This window comes from Dreissena polymorpha, chromosome 6, assembly GCF_020536995.1.
Source record: "Dreissena polymorpha isolate Duluth1 chromosome 6, UMN_Dpol_1.0, whole genome shotgun sequence".
Lineage (NCBI taxonomy): Eukaryota > Metazoa > Mollusca > Bivalvia > Myida > Dreissenidae > Dreissena > Dreissena polymorpha.
In genome coordinates this window covers 113,675,230-113,693,793 of record NC_068360.1, presented here as the reverse complement: position 1 = coordinate 113,693,793, position 18,564 = coordinate 113,675,230, and the positions used below count along the sequence as shown (strand labels likewise).

At 34.6% G+C, this 18,564-nt stretch overlaps 1 protein-coding gene across 1 annotated transcript in view; it reads left to right on the top strand.

The window, feature by feature from the left end:
- LOC127835199 (nectin-3-like protein) overlaps positions 1-18,564 on the top strand; it is a 237,605-nt gene that overhangs the window by 152,166 nt on the left and 66,875 nt on the right. The gene's annotated exons all lie outside the window — the stretch shown is intronic.

The following is an 18,564-nucleotide window of genomic DNA, read 5'->3' as shown; positions in this document are numbered from 1 at the left end:
AAACCATCCGACCCAAAACTAGTGCGAGTAACTAAAATAAAAATAGTCTCAATAAAATGCGAAAGAAATTCCAAACGGACTAACATAACTTTATTCTGGCATAAAATAGCACAATGCATACTGGCCAACAATACAATTATAGCGTGAAAAGTGTACATGTATGTAGGAACATGAAATATTATAAACATTAATCTGAGTAAGATTAACAGAGATGTAAGTGTAGTGCAAACAGAATTTGCATGGTAAATATTATATTTATTCACAACAATCACAACATTTATTTGCAAGTAGGTGACTTAGAACTACAAAACATTTTAACAGTATGTATTCTTGTGTGAAATAATATACATATACAACATCATAAAATATACTTAGATTTTCTTTGTAAGGTTAGAACTTAAATGGAGTAAAATTTAGATAAATTAAAACAATTATGGAGACAAGATGTTGTAGTATAGATATAAAATGACTTACAAATAGTTCATTATACATCAATTAGAGCTAATTGTTTGTGTTCAATGTTATGTGATCTTAAGAAAAATATGTAAGTTAGTTGCACATATCAATGACGGGTTTATTATAAATAAATACGTATATTCTTATACATGATGTAAGAGACAATAATGGGCTATTTACTAGGGTACATTCGAAGTAAAAAGGTTCGTGATCTTGTTGCATAATATATGTGTTTCGATAGATTGTTTATTACGTTTGTGGATTTTGACGACATAAGTGAACGGGACTTGTTTACTGATGGCCAGTGACAGTAATATGGTTTCAAATATTGTGTTCTGCTTGTGGCATAAGCTGGACATACAAGTAAGAAGTGGCATTCACTTTCGATTACTTTCATTTTACAATTTGTGCACAATCTTTTTTCTTTTGGGATATTTTCATGTTGTCCTTTCTCAATCGCAAGATTGTGTGCGGATATTCTGAACTGAGTTAGGGCGATTCTAAATTTTGTTACGTTTATGCAATTAAGATATGCCTCACATTCAAAATCTTCCTTATAGGAGGCTGGTCGATTCGAATTATTAATGTATGAGTACCACGACTGTTTAAAGATATCATATATTCGATTTGATAAATTTTTTAGGTCGTAATCATTTGGTAAAACTTCATTTTGATTCCACAAGATATGTGCTAATCCGATATTTTTTAATAGAGATTTTATTTCAAAGGCCCAGTCTTTATTTCCGTATGTGATATTTTCATCAGCGTCCTCTTTTAACATATGATACATATTTCTTGTTAATAATTTGTTATTCGGATTTATTGTTTTTATCCAATATTAAAGTACTTTAAGTTTTTGTTTTATAATCATAGGGTACCTTCCTAATTCTCCATATACTAGTAGACCATCTGAATTTGTTGATTTTCTAACTGTAAGAATTTTCCTGAGAAATTTCGGTGTACTAGTTCTATATCGTTACTTTCTTTTAAACCCCATATTTCCGCTGAATATGTTAATTGTGTACCTACTAGACTATCAAATATGTTGCATTTTTCTTTAGTGCTTAGTTATAACTGATTAAAAACGATAAATAGGTTATGGAGCGCTGAATGTGAGTGTTAGTAGTTTTCTGTGTTCTATTCCAATTGCCGTTTTTGAAGAGCTGTACACCGAGATATTTGAAGATAACCTCTTGTGGGTGTACGACAGTAAGTGGTTGAGGTCCAGATTGCTTCATATAACAATAGAAGAACTTTTTGAGATGGTCGGCCCGTAGAACATTCCGTTTCCAGACGTCTAGAGAACGCAAATCGGTGATTTGGTCCGAAAGTAAAAGCTTGGTTAAAGCCTGTCGTTTTTAGGTCAAGGTCACAGGTGGCTTTTACAATGATATTCGTTCCCGCTCGCGCTCTTGAGAACTCTTCGATTGTATGAAGAAGAAGCGTTTCCATTTGAAGGTCAAGGTCGAATGCGTTTGTAACATGGAATTCGCCCCACCCCCAACACGCGCACATGATATACCGATAAGGTGTTGATCTAAGACCATGGGCATTGGTATGATGGTTACTCGCAAGGAAATGTAGTGGCCTGACAATTTTAAGGTAGAAGGGATTAAATATGAATTTCGTTTCCGCTCGGTATCTTAAGAACGCTTTGAACTTCGATCATCTAAAATAGTATGCTTGTTACTTGGGAAATAAATTACATTAATTCGTGGAGTCACATATTGTCATTCGAAGTGACCCCAAATCTGTTTTCCATAAAATAATATTTACATGACAAAATACCAAAATTGTAAAAAGTTCTTTGTACAGATATAGGATTTGATCAGAAAACGGTATGTTAGTCAATGGGCTATGGACTAGGAGATTCAACATTATTGGTAACAGCGAGGAACTCGTTCAATATTCAGGCCCGATTATTTTTTTTAAGTCCACTATTAATAATCTGAAGGCGATTCTTTTTGCTTCATAATAATGATATTGTTTATGAAATAAATTTAATAAGGGCGATACCAACACACCATTTGTATTCGTGATAAAAATGTACATTTTCACCATTAATTAAAGCACTTGTAAGGGTGGCAAGTGCGCCACGGAATCTTTGCATGTTTTTTTTACAGTTATCTCCCTTTGAGCTTATTCGCAAACGTCTAGATATTTATTTGTAAAAACGATATTTTTTGTTTTAGTCTTTTGGGGTTTGTATTAACCCATTTATGCCTAATGGACTCTCCCATTCTTCTAAATTGGATTTATTTATTTCCAAAATTAGGGATGTCTAGTATATTTATTTCTATGTTTAGAATATTTCTTACAGATATGCCAGACCCTGATGCGGCGTCTCATCTGGGTCTCCGCTGTTTGCAAAGGCCTTTTTTCTAGACCCTAGGCATAAATGGGTTAATATAGCGTATAATCTTTTGAGAATCTACGACAGCATTAAACATCTATCTTTACTTTGACAATGACACTCAATATATATTTCCGATATATGACCATCAAATCATAGAACATTTTGTAAAACACGAACCCGTGCCTTTGATAGGAAAAAATATTGAACGCGTTTTTAATTGAGTTAAATGACAATGTCATAGTTTCAGCTAGGAAAAGAAAAATAAACGTTAAAAAGAAGAAATAATCCATAAAAAAATCTGTTCTGTACGATCATGTTTATGAAAACAATTGTGTCTGTTTTTTAATTATTGTTTAAATTTGAGTTTTCGGCGTGCCATTCAACCGTTTCAAACACACACACCACCTTGAATAAACCGTTATAAGGCGGAGCCTCTATCAGCCTTGATCATTGTAGCCTCTCGCACGGAAAACGGGTCCCAGTCATATCTCTAAAATATTGTCCCAAATGAGCCTTGCAATCCGCACAGGCTTATCAGGGACGACCCTTTTTGCCGAAAATGGATTTTCGCCAAAATGACACTTCCTTCAATTGAAAAATGCAACAAAAGCGAACACTGTCATCCCTGATTAGCCCGTGCGGACCACAGGTGGTTAGCGTGTGGCTATGCTATTAATTAGTGAAAACATCATTTTGAATGATAAATAATCATATTATAACGAAAAATTAACTTTTCTGAAAAAAAAATATTTCACTATCAAATATATATATAACAAGGTATGCAACTCAAAATCAGCCCAAAACGGGGTGCATCGCTTTGAACAGCCATATCTTCATCAATTTTGCAGCGATTTTCACGATCTCGGTCTTATTCAACGCAGAAATGAATTTCCTTTCTGGAAATGTATATGTCTTGCAATATTTTTACAAATGCTGGGTCAACTTTTAAGAAATAACACGATACACAACACGCATGACCCAGTTGACAGTGATCATGTATTCTTTATGAATGAAATCTCCAGTTGTAAAGACACACCTCCGCATTGGACCAATGAAATCACTCGTATGTTTAAAATGTCAGTTAGTTGAAATGTATGTAAACAAAGGTTTCAAACGGCGCTGGACAGTTAGTCTTGATGCAGAATGTAACGACAAGAACGGTAATAATGTTTTTTCATACGTTTTATTGAATTATGGTATCGAACTACATGAACTTTATAGGGAAGTTGCCCTTTACTCCGTGAAGATTTCAGTCTTAAAGACAGCATGATCACTGTCAACTGGGTCATGCGTGTTTTGTATCGTGTTATTTCTTAAAAGTTGACCCAGCATTTGTAAAAATATTGCAAGACATATACATTTCCAGAAAGGAAATTCATTTCTGCGTTGAATAAGACCGAGATCGTGAAAATCGCTGCAAAATTGATGAAGATATGGCTGTTCAAAGCGATGCACCCCGTTTTGGGCTGATTTTGAGTTGCATACCTTGTTATATATATATTTGATAGTGAAATATTTTTTTTCAGAAAAGTTAATTTTTCGTTATAATATGATTATTTATCATTCAAAATGATGTTTTCACTAATTAATATCATAGCCACACGCTAACCACCTGTGGTGCGGACTGCACACGCTAATCTGGGAAGACACCTTATGCGCATGCATTAAACCATGTTTTCCCATAGAGAGAAACATTATTGTGATGTGTTGTACTATTTCGTAAATGTATTGAGATGTAAAGTACAGGCAAAACATACACTAGCCTTACATAAAGCAATAGAGGATACCGACAAGATATTTTCTGCAGATAATGTTTGTGCTCGCTTTGAGAAAGCGGGTTTTATTGCATATGATTTAAGTGACGTTTAAAACGTTGTAACTGTCCTCTAAAACAAAACACGATTTTAAAATAACTATGAATTTCGTCGAAATTTGCATTGTCGGTAGTGTTACATTAAAAGACAAGACTAGACAAGCGTTTAAGAAGTGGCAATTGAAGAGAACATAATCAGTCATGTGTTCTTAAACAGAAGAATGTGGTGTAATATTTTTTTTTACAAAAATGCAAGCATTGAATTAAACACAATTTACAGACTACTTTGTATGCACGTGGAGACATGGAGAGTGATAAACATTTATTACACGGTAACAGGCTGTCCTATATCTGGTTTTATTTGTTGCGATATTTTAAGAACATATGCGTTAACAGCAATTGTGCGTTGGTTTCGACCACAGACACGCCGGCGAAGATTATCGTGATAATGATTCGAAAAAAAATCTTCCTTGATATGTATTGTACTTCAGCTCTAAAATGAAAGTTCCCTTTCAGCAAGGATCTGTTAAAACAATGTTCCAACGAACATTGCGAAAGCTACATGACTTCAAACAATGGTAATGGGCTTTCTCCAACAGCAAAAAGATACTTTTGAAAACTAAGGTCAGTTTATATTATATAGTCAAGCAAAATATCAAAACAATAACGATGAATCAAAACATGAAAATACTAAAAGATACCGAAGGCATTGCAGTAATCACAGACTAGTACACAAATGCCCTTGTGTTCTAATATACCTAACAATCTCATACAAAGTACATGCAGTACGTGTACCGTAATCTAATAGCCGACATAACTTTAAATCTTTAATAAACAAGGTTGTTTTCGAAGTCCATAAATCCCAAATAAATCTTCCAACTACGCACGAATACTAGTGTTTTATTGACTTTGGGCTGTTATAGATAAGCGATGACTTAAGGGCTGTTTTTCGACTGCTTGTCTTAGTCAATCCCTAGTGATCAGCACTGGTGAAAAGTATTTCCTGTACTTCGAGAATTTTCTTCTTTTTTTGTCATGCATGGAGTTAACATTCTTATCTAAAAGGCGCAACTAAGATGTGTCATTACAGCATAAATAAAATTATACGTATAATATGGCTTAACAGTTTTAAGCACGGGTGACCGTCCTTCTTAGATCGTTTACAAAACTTGTCTGACCAGTCATGCTGTCGGCTCAACGTCCGAGGTGTTTGGTCAACCGTCGTTCAAACAGTCCACTCATATAGGCCTCGTTCTGGGTAAACTTGGCTGAATGCTTGTGCGTAAAGTATTATCCCAGATTAGCCTATGCAGTCCGCGCATTCTAATCAGGGACGACACTGGACGCTTTAATGGATCTTTACAAGAAAGTCCTTTTAAACCAAATTCCAGTATTGGCGGAAAGTGTCGTCCCTAATGAGCCTATGAAGACTGCACAGGCTAATCTAGAACGACACTTAACGCACATGAATTAAGCCCAGTTTTCTCAAAACGAGGCTTATATTGTCTGTGCCGTCGTTAACTCATCGTCCGTCTTTCCGTCCGACCAAACGTGCTTGCTCAATCCGCTGATCGGTCGGTTTTCAATCGATTGCTGTTACCCGCCACATCCGTTTTGTCGACCATTCATCGTTCATTGATTCGGTCGACAAACTCTCCATTCAATAGTCCCATACTTACCGGTATATCGACATCGAACAAAACGTGCGAGTCAATTATGTGTAATCACTCGAGGGGTTGAAAGCTCGCGTAATTTCAACCATTGAGGCGAAGAGCGCTAAAATGAGAACTCCGCGAAAATATGTGACTCCACAGTATTGATCGCATCACGAAAATCATTTTGGCCGCTTAGTCGCGTTCATAATGCACGTTCTTTGTACGTTGTTTTGGATGTTCAACACCAATTGCGGCATTTTACTTAATTTCAGAACAGAAAAAGCGATTAACGCCCATGTTTAACGTGTCGCAAATTGATGGAGTTGTAATCTTCTGTAATTTGACATGCAGTACTCAATACAACCAGGTATGTGTTCATACCTGATACAACCAACTATAACAACGCTCCAACACTAATTAGCAGCGTTGTGTACACACGAGATAAATTTAATGTGAACGGAGAAATGCGTATTTCCAATCATTAACTGGTGACGTTTGTTTTACGATCGACTGATTTAATGCATACAAACTAGTTTTACCATTTGAACTTGCAATTTGCGGTCCTCTGAGATTAAACTCAGAGTGATTTAAACGATAAGAATATCGATGTTTCATTTTTCGTGCCGTTTACCATACTATGGGGATTTGAAACGATTAATCACTACGCATGCGCGACAGGTGTTCTCACAATGTCGACGAGAAAAACGTTTGGCGCGAGATCGAAATCCGTCAATTTCAAAAGTGACGGGATATATCGCGTTTTTTGTTGACTAATTGATTTAACCAGGTTGCGGCCAAGCTGCTGTTTTAAGCTGAAAAAAAAGTAACAATAAAACCTCAGCATGTGCGTGGAATTACTGGTCAACAGTTTGTGGCAGTATATTGTGCACTCAAGAAATATTGATTGCGCATTGACGCAAAAAGAAACAGAATTTCGCACATTGTATTTTAACAATGCGCTTTTGTTCATCAACACAGTCTTAAGAAACAAGACTTGTGAAAAATGTTAAGCAAACACAAACGTTAAATTATGAATTTGAAAGCAGCATTGTGTACACAATTCACTATAATTCTGCAAGCTTTTTGCGAGTATCATAATTATTAAATCGTGTGTTTCTCGATTCTCTTGTAAAAATCTTCACTCTTGTAAAATCCTTCCTCTCCCCTATTCATTTATACAGTTGTCACTAGATTTTATTTATATATTGCTGATTTTGTTACTTTAGAAAGAGGATATTTTTATCAAGTGGAATTGAAATATAATCCGTATTTTTAGAGATTGGATATGTGGGAGTAAACAACGTGATTTTCTGTTCATTTCTTCATTTATTTATTACGTAATTTTCTTAAGAATATTTTCACTATTTCAGTTATTCATTTTTTATTTCATCCATGCATTCGTCCATTTAACCGTTTATTCGATTGTTTACTCAATGACTCGCGCAATAATTTGTCATTTTACTATCAATTCATGCAAACTTGCCTTCATTCATTTTCTGTTTATCGCGTCATCAAATATACGCGGGAAATGATATCAATCGGCGCTGATTCAACGAAAGAGTACGTTTATCCACCAAACATTTGAAGGAAACACGTGTCAGCTCTTATCTCAACAATTTACAATCAATTTTTCTCACAGCGAGACACGGGACAAGTGTAATCTCTCAAACACAGGTCTTCGGCGCCTTGGCATTTAAGTAAAATAGTGGGAAATTAGTTTGATTATTGTATTATGACATGAATTTGGCATTTATTATTCCATCTAAAATTATATTCATTTACTTAATACATGCAAGCTTATTCTATATTGGAAAATGAAAAAGCCGAAAAGAATGTATGAAAATGATATACACAAGTTATGATATACCATGTAACGCTATGCTATACTATACTGTTATGTGATATCCTATGACTTGTTACGATTTGATATGATGCCCTGTCATGCTACACTTCTATTCAGCACATTTCTGATTTAATAAAAAATTATTAACAAACAACAAATTACATATTATCGATGTAAACATAAAACACCACAAAGTCATAAATTCACACAACTGTTTGTAACATGCGTCATTATATTATATTTTTACAAGTTCCTTCATTTTATCAATTCACGGATAATTACCCTTTGCTCAGATAGTTTATATTTGCTCAAATTGTGTTAAAATATTTATTAGAGTAGTAAACCACGGTTAAGTACAAAACTTAATATTTTTTAACCGTCGTTGTTATTACGCGGGCTATCCTTGAATAAAACGAAGAAAGGTCTCGTTTCTAATTGAACCACAAACATGTCCACCAAAGTCTAACTGCTCGTTACATCAGTTTTAACCCTTTGCATGCTGGGAAATTTGTCGTCTGCTAAAATGTTGTCTGTTGAATTTCTAAAATTAGCATTTTCTTCGATTTTATTTCAAAGAATACAATCAGAATAGCAAACAGTTTGGATCCTGATGAGACGCCAAGTTCTGTGGCGTCTCATCTGGATCCAAACTGTTTGCAAAGGCCTTCATAATTCGGTTCCAGCACTGAGTTAAATGATTAACGTTATCATTAAACAAGTTATTTCTTCTGCTATTTTTGGACGTATAGATCTACTTGTTTTTAGTGTTGGTGTACCATTAACATGATGTTGTTTATTAAATCTTTACTGGTGAAATTTATCTAATAGCTATTATAAACGAATATGATACTTAATACGTTAGTAACCTAACAACTGTTATGGCAACTTTAATGATATAAGAGCAATACTTTTTTCCAACTTTAGTAATCTTATAAAACTTTGGGATTTAAAATGTCCTAATTCCAAATATTGATTGAAAAGAAGTTGCTATCCGCCCTTCGGCCTTTTCCAACCTTTTCGCGAGTCCATATGAAAAGGTTCCCATATCTTATTATCGACAAAAGCCCATTAATTTTGGAAAATTATCGAATATCCGATAACGTCCATTTAATTCGAACATATTGCAGTATTGTGGCAGTTGGGTTGACTTTCCCGATGCGCATTTCCATGTAAATCTGCCTAATAACCAGTCTAAAATTTGAATTACCAATAATAACAGTAATTACCATCACGTTTAAGAGTTTCTGCAGCCAGTTATAAATGTCTTCACGTCTGCCTTTGACATGTTTTTGTTCTAAGTAATGGAAACATGATGTATAACGTAACAGTACAGGAGAGAAAATAGCACATTGAAGACCACAGCTACATGTACCATTTCGAGAAAAAACACGTTTATTTGAAAACAGTCCTTATCGCATTGTTTTCCTCAACCTTATTTAAGCTAAATATTCTAAACATTTCATATTGTTTCTATATATACTACCGTAATATTTTATCATGAAATCACACTGTTTTTTTGTGTGTGAATTTTAGACTGAATTTACCAATTTATATGCACCTCCCAAAGTTGTAACAATAGAAGAGAAAAAAAAACAGATCGTGTATTATAGACTTTTCAAAAGTATATCGCAAAAAATAATATAGATATAAAAACAAATACGCGAATTTAAGACTGGAATTTTTTATTTTACATGTGCATTTCGCCTCTGAAAACTGACTGAATAAAAAAGATGTCATGAACTAAATGATATAAGAGCAATACTTTTTTCCAACTTTATTAATCTTATAAAACTTTGGGATTTAAAATGTCCTAATTCCAAATATTGATTGAAACACGTTTATTTGAAAACAGTCCTTAGTGTTGGTGTACCATTAACATGATGTTGTTTATTAAATCTTTACTGGTGAAATTTCGCGGAAAACGCATTCGCGAACTAAGAATTACAAATCTAATGAATATTATAGACTATTTATACTACGATATAAAGAGGTTTACATAAATCAAATAACAGGTGTGTCTAGTTTGCGGACTGAACTCGTAAACCTTCGAGGACGCTATCTTATTAATGTTTGGTGGAAGAGATACCACATTGTTTTAATCAAATTGCAAACAAACATTTAGATAGACTGCAGTGCGTATGAAATTAATCATATCCTTATACGAAACTGTGCAATCAATTTTCATGCCATGAGTCAGATATATAGTACATAATAGTGGAATGCTATTTCTATGTGGTAAACAGTAGTCATATGTTTGGTGGGTTTTTGAACATCTCCTATCTATGCACGAGTTGTTGTATGAAAGCATGATTGCAACACTTGAGTGAGTCTTCATATTCGCAGTTATATGTTTGGTGAAGAGGTTAAACAGCGCTTCGATACGAATAATCGTATATAAATACATTCGTATATGTTAATGCACGCAATTGTATATGTATGGTTGAGTGGTTGAACAGCTCGTATGTACATGTACGCATGTCGAGTGGTTGTTTCACATGCGAACGAATGCTCGTGCATAGCAATAAATAATAAAACAGTACACATACGTATATTGCTCCGCCTTGCTGTTGTTCGGCAAAGGTTGGTCCATATTAAATCGCTTGGATTGTGCAACCGCATCCTTTCGTTTACAACATCAAATATAATAAATCACGAGCCACAATTTTGATTCAACAATATAAGCCGTGTTCTTTGTAAAGGGGTTTCATCAATATGCGTAAAGTGTCATCCCAGAATAGCATGTGCAGTTTGCACAGGCTAATCAGGGACGACACTTTCCGCCTAAACTAGATTTTTGCTTAGAAGAGACTTTCTTTAAACAGAAAATATAAAAAAGCGGAAAGTGTCGTCCCTGATTAGCCTGTGCGGACTGCACAGGCTAATATGGGATGACAATTTACGCACATGCATTATGCCCAGTTTTCTCAGAACACAACTCATATAATTGTTGCGTCGCTGTAATCGCTAAAACGCTTATGTGAATCTCGTTTATCTCAGCTTATTCTGAACATGAATTTACAAACGTAATCATAATCCAAGACTCGTATGTATATTTCTATAGCAATCATGTAACATTATATAAATATCTTATTATAAGATTGACGGCAGACAAAAACTGGAGTCTTAGGTATTACAAAGAAAACGTAATTGTTACTTATTTAACTTCAGTCATCACACGTGTTCACCACACCGCGGCGTTGATGTTCTATAACGAAGTACTACTATAGTAATACCACGCATTCAATATCTCCACGCATTCACTATTTGGAGACGGTATGGTCGATTGGTAGGCTTTATATCGGAAAAACGCGCCTCGAGTCGATGTACTTTGCAATGGTCACAGTTTACTTCTACAGTTGTATACGTTAAGATTATTGTCTGTGAACGACTGACCTTTTATAGCAGAGCTCTTAATTTATACGCCATTTGGGAACAATCGAAGTGTCCAATTGCTATTGTGGTTTGATCGGATTTAAATATATCCAATTCAAATATTACCTGAAGTTAATTTACTGAGCTTGCTAATTTATTTTCAATTGACTGTAAACGTATATGTGCAACACGGATACTAATTGTAGAAATTAAGACATTATTAAATAATTGTGCAACATGGAATTCCACAATTATTTCATATCGGAATTGATTTTATTGGTGGCATTATTTGCGCTGTGCAGAGGTGAGTTAAATTTTTATTTACCCACTATTTATTAATTGTATTCATGTCCCATTTTAATATTTAGCTTAAATGGATAATACATCTTTGTGTGGTTTTATGGTTTGCCTATGTATGCATTATAATCATTATTTTGAGGATCAAAACTCACTTATTGCAGTTGTCTGTGAAATATATTTTTGCTAATTGTAGATTCATTTGTAACAACTGCAGACTAAAATAGCTTTATTGAAATGAAGTTAAAAACACAGTGAATGAAAACAAAAGTTCATTATATAACGTGGCACAATTTGTAGTGCGATACTGATGTTGATTTTATGATGATGATGATGATAATGATGATGATGATGATGATGATGATGATGATGATGATGATGATGATGATGATGATGATGATGATGATGATGATGATCATGATGATCATGATGATGATGATCATGATGATGTTGATGATGATGATGATGATGATGGTGATGATTATGTCGTCGTTGTCGTCTTGGTCATCTTTATCATCATCATTATCATCATCATCATCATCATCATCCACTAAAACGAAATCATCAGACTCAATATTCAGTATTAAGAGTTCATTTCTATGTACACTCTTTTTTTACTTTCATGAAATAGTATGCATTTATGTTTTGTTTACGCGACCTTGACTTAAAATGTGCTCTGTCAACGCTATAAATTTAATGGAAAATAAAGAAAGCAGATTTTACGTAGTTTTTCATAATCATAAAGATTGGCCGTTGAAGTGATGGCTTTGTTTAATTTGTTAAAAATTGTCTTTTATGCGATTGGTCTTGTTTTAAAACGCGTGGGGAAAACAAAACAATCATTCACATACACACATGTACAATGTGCGGTATTTAAGTGTTTTATGAAAAATATGTTGATCTAATCTTGCTTTTTGCAACTTATGTTTGTATAGCTGCTTGCTTCATTGGACACGTTTGTGAACATAGATTTTTTTTATAAAGTGTAAAACGTTCTTGGCGTTTACTACGCTGTCAGTGGTATTGAAGTCGATATGAGGAATGTATTGTTACATATACCGATTGCCATTAAGTAAGAAACTCTTGTTTTCTATTTTATGTTTTCGTTTATGAAATTGTTGTTGATGATGGATGGTGCACCAATATTACTTGGCTCTGTTTGTAATCTTGTCGATGTAAACTGATTGCCAGATGCACGTGGAGGACGTTTACGGATAAACCGTATTATACCGAAGGCATGTAGTGTGGTCATTCGAATGTTGATATTCAATTTTCAATCTCTGAAGCTGGTATTTTAAACATTTCAAATCTTACCGAAAGCGTCCGTGTGAGATCGTCAGCGAATATGTCTATTAAGGTTTCAGTCCACTAAATCTCTGTGCATCCCTCGAAAGTAGTTCCTTTTTGTAGAGTCCATTTCTTCAACTGATTTAAGCGCGATTTAGCGATCTTGCACAAGTCTTTTGTGGTTCTTTCCGGTTCCATGTGTGTGTCCCGCAAAATTTTGGTGAATTGCATTGGTGACTTTTTTCGGGGGTTTATTTAAGTACTATGATTTTGTCGAAAGCCCACTGCCAAAACCCTGTTTTCCGAGGATGGTTTCATTTGTGTGAATGGGATTTTTTCAGAAGTTTCTTGATATGTCTTTTTAATCCAATGTTCTGAGATATATTAATCTTATTTTTTTTACTCGTCTTCCACAATCTGAAATAAATTAAAGACTCGAACAATGCCTTAAATGTGACAACTTCATTATGCGATACTGTGGGAAATGGATAAGTGTAAACAAACCTTGAACGTAATTTACAGTCGACAAGTTATACCAGACATTTTTTAAGCAAAAAATTATGCACTTAGACATTCAGCGGAGCTTAGCTCCAGTGATTAATGCTACAGCTATACGACTCCGTATTGTTACGTTTTCATGTTTCCCCATCGTTGGTGAAGTATTACGTTAGGCTGCGAAATCATGTTACTGGGCTACAGTGCAGATCGCATGTGTATATACCACTCTCACATAAGACATCGAAACGTTCCTTAGACTTTCTTAAATAATTATTATATATAAATACATGTTTGTGTGTACGCGGACCCTCGTTCAGCGCTTTGCTTTGCTTGTAAAATTGAAATATCTATTGTTTAATATGTCAATAACGATTTAATATAATAGCACTGGGGTAAAGGCCAGTGAATTTTAACAATCGACAGAATATTTTCAAAGATATGTTTAAATACGTTATAATAATTCTTTATTATGCAAATGTCTATCACGGTCTTCATGTGACCTAACAAACAATACACTGCCACCTTGATTATCATAAGACTTGACATACAACTAACTGTTACCGTTATTTGATAGCAGATGAGATCATATGTATATTCTATTACGAATATTTAAATAATTTATGCACTGTATAAAAGAGATGACGCACATACATGCATAAAATATTAAAAACATAAGATTTCTAGTGTATATTTTAAAAGCATGCTTACCCTTATTTTCGAGTGTGCTATTTTTCACAGATAATAATGTGCTCAAGACGATTCTTGTAATTGTTACGACATTAGACCAGTCATTTTAATACAACTATTAAGTCGCGTTTGAGCCATTGTTTTTTCAATGTCGGAAATAAGAGTCGCGTTCTGAAAAAACTGGGTTAAATGCATGTGCGTAAAGTGTCATCTCAGATAAGCCTGTGCAGTCCGCACCGGCCAATCAGGGACGACACTTTCCGCTTTTATGGTATTTAAGATTCAAGAAAGTCCCTCCTTACCGAAAATCAAGTTTAGACGGAAAGTGTCGTCCCTGATTAGTCTGTGCGGACTGCACAGGCTAATCTGGGACGACACTTTACGCACATGCATTAAGCCCAGTTTTCTCAGTACACGACTCATATAATTTTCCGGATCCAAAGGTTAAAAATGTATGAAAGTCTTTGACTCAGCGACAGCTGCATAGAATTTCAGTTTGCATTGACTAGACATCCTCGTTATTTGTACTAGTGTTTGTTTCGCCACAATTTAGTGGTTGTCTGATCTTTGGAGTGTCTTGTACAAGAAATCGTGTTTGATTATAAGGAAACTTATTTGATTTTCCTACCCTTTGTTAAGCATTATCTTACGGGTCTGCTTTTACGTTTTTTTTCTACAAATGCTTTAAATGTCGCTTCTTGAGTCAGTTATTGCCTTCCATGAGTGGGATATTGTTAAACTCACCACAATTGAGTTTTAATTTGATTGATATTCGGCGTGTCTTATACTAGAAATCGTGATTTATTAAAAGGAAACTTATCCGATTGTCCTAGGCTCTTTTAAGCATAATCGTTCAGGTCTACTTCAAACGTTTGGTTTCCACAACTGCTTTAAATGGCGCTTTTTTTAGATTTAAATTGTGTTAAAGGCGTAATCCATAGTATGAAATTGTTTAACTATTGCAACTGTCTATGAAATACACACACTTCAACAGCTCAAAGTGTTACTGGAAAAGTCTTTACCGCCGTGATTGCATCAAAGGAGAAAATAAAGGCTTCTTAAGTTGAGTCGCTTTAACTCATTCATGCGTAGTGGACTCTCTCTTCCTTCTAAATTGGATGCATTTATTTCCAAAATTAGGGATGTCTAGTATATTTTTTTCTATATTAAGACTATTTCTTACAGAAATTCCTTTAAGCAATCAGCGCAGACCCTGATGAGACGCCGCATTATGCGGCGTCTCATCTGGGTCTACGCTGTTTGCCAAGGCCTTTTTTTTCTAGACCTTTAGGCATAAATGATTTAAATTAAGAATATATACCCGTACATGCTCATGCATAATTTGAACAAACAATCGATTTATTATGTTGTCAGTATCCTTTAGGACTTTTTTGACTTCAGAAACAATAAATAACGAAACTCTTGTTATGCCTATACCGACAGTAATTCAATCTCTAAATGGATATGTTTAAACCGGCATGTAAAACACCTCAGACTTATGCATTATTGGCATTCATAACGCATAAAAAGATTATATTATGTCAAACCCAATATTGTTCCGCTTTGTTTTAAGGCATCGTTCTTTCTCATTGTGAGCCATAACCCAAATAATTGATCATTGTATACATGTCATACGAGGCCAGTCGTATAGAACGCCCGTCAATACTCGTTATCTATAGACTAACTTAAAGTTAAGATAGAAGAACATTACGTTCAGTGACACTAACGTCTTATGTTCAAGAGATAAAGGGTAATAGACAGATCATAGGTCACACTTCATTTAATGTCTGAAATTTGTCTTTTAGAAGTATAAAAACTGCGTCGTTGAAATATAAATATCATGGTTTGATGGTTATTTTATCATCATAATCATCATACATCATCATCATCATCATCATCAACACCACCACCGCCATCATCATCATCATCATCATCATCATCATCATCATCATCATCATCATCATCATCATCATCATCATCATCATCATCATCATCATCATCATCATCATCATCATCATCATCATCATCATCATCATCATCATCATCAACAACAACAACGACAACTACAACATCATCAACTACATCATCAACGTCACCCTATTCATTATCCTCAGCATATTAAGTGTAATAACCGTTATCAGCAAGAAGACAAACAAAAGCACAGTCATCATCATGAAAATCATCTATCGTCATAATTATCACATCTTACACAATGAAAATAATGGTCAAGGTATACATCTCTATAGGGTTATTTTATTACATAAATATGGTCTATGGATAGTGCATTAACAAACACTTGTTTAGGAACAAAATGTTTTAGGTTCACACTGTTATATTGGTTTGTGTTCAGTAGACATTGTGAAATTATCGCGATTTTGTTACCGCGTCGAGATTTCGCAGTTATTTACAACACATTTCACCGGGCTTTGTTCTGCCATTATCATCGCCTTTCATTAACTGTGAAAAGAAACAATGGTTTTTGTGAATTTGCGGAGTAGCATGATTAGCTCCAACAACGAAATAAAGACGCGAAACGATGATTTGTAATTCCTTTGTTTTCAGACGGTTTGAAAATTACATGAATGAAATATTTATTTCAAAAGCAGAAATGCTGTGTTACGTACTTGGCCAGTAAAAATAAGTAAACACTGTATGGTATGCTTATAATTGTTGCGTTTAAAAGGAATCTGTTACATTCCTATAAAATGGCCCTACTTAAAGGTTGTTAAAAGCAATTTTTCGAGCAACAAAAGTCAATTATATTTACACCATGGGCTGTTTATATAGTATTTTTCTTATAACGTCGTGTTAAGTTCATAGCTCATTGAATAGTTTTATTCACTTTGCATAATTGTATTTTGTTTGATGAACTATCACTTCATGTAGGGACTAACTATGTTGGATCAAACATGCGGGGAAACAAATATTAGCAATAAATACACGGTATCTAAAGGCAGTATACTAGTTTTATTGATTAATAATATACAAGCCCTTATTCAAAACTAAATAACCGTGCGACATAACGCCAGTTTTGCGTTTGGTATGGGTATAGAACTATGCTGCAATGTTTTCAAATAACTTTCACTAAAGAGAAAAAAACACAAAATGAGTTTTACAACCGTTTTCAATAAGAATGTCCATGCGGAAACGAAATGCCCTTCAATAAAAATGCGTCTTAGAATACTTCAGAAAGAGGAATTGGCCTGCACAACCATTTATTGTGAATGACATTGAAATGAAAGCGGAGTTTTTACAAATATCTCATTTCAAATAATATTTATTTTATCGACATGTAATGATCGTTTTGATAATGGTATTTGTAATCGATTTAGTTTTGGTGTTAATAAACAGCGCTTTAGAATTGTCAGTTTGCACACTTCTTTACCATCGGGTTCAAATGGGCGAATTATATTTTGTACATTTCTAAAAGCCGGAAACCAGTGATATTTGTATAAAGTAGAGGCATTATGTACACACCGATCTTTACTGACGCAGTGACGTTGACATCTATTTGTATGAAGGTAGCGGTGCAAGGGAGTAACAATTGCTGCGTTGTGCATAGTTATTAGTTCAGCGCGTTCACTTTCAAATAGTTAGAGCAGCTGCGCAATTAAGAAGCGTCTAGAAAAAAGGACTTGGCAAACAGCGTAGACCCAGATGAGACGCCCATGATGCGGCGTCTCACCAGGGCTCACCAGGGCTCGCTTTTTGCTTAAAGGAATTTCTGTAAGAAATATTCTAAATATAGAAATAAATATACTAGACAACCTAATTTTTGATATAAATTTATCCATTTAGAAGGATGGGAGAGTCCACTAGGCAAAATGGGTTAAGACTTTTGGTTGTTCTAGATTTACAATAATTCGATCATATCAATCGCAAGTATGATCCCAAGACATGTTATTCAAATGGGAATCAGGGACGACACTTTCCGCCTTTGGATTTTTGCTAAGAAGATACTTCATTTAAACGAAAAATGTCATAAAAGCGTAAAGTGTCGTCCCTGATAAGCCTGTGCGGAATGCACAGGCTAATCTGGGACGACTATTTACGCCACATACATTATGCCCAGTTTTCTCAGAACGCGACTCATATATAAACATAATAACTAATTATATTATTTTTTCTAATGATGCTGAAATAACACTTGTCCGGAATGATTCATTCATAGAAGTTCTATATTTCAAATGCTGGTCAGCATCCAAGAAAACATTTCAGTAGTTCTTACAGCAGTTTTGGAGTTCAATATGGCAGTCGTTTGTGTAATATCGTCCATGTTTTTCGAAATCGCTGCAGTCAA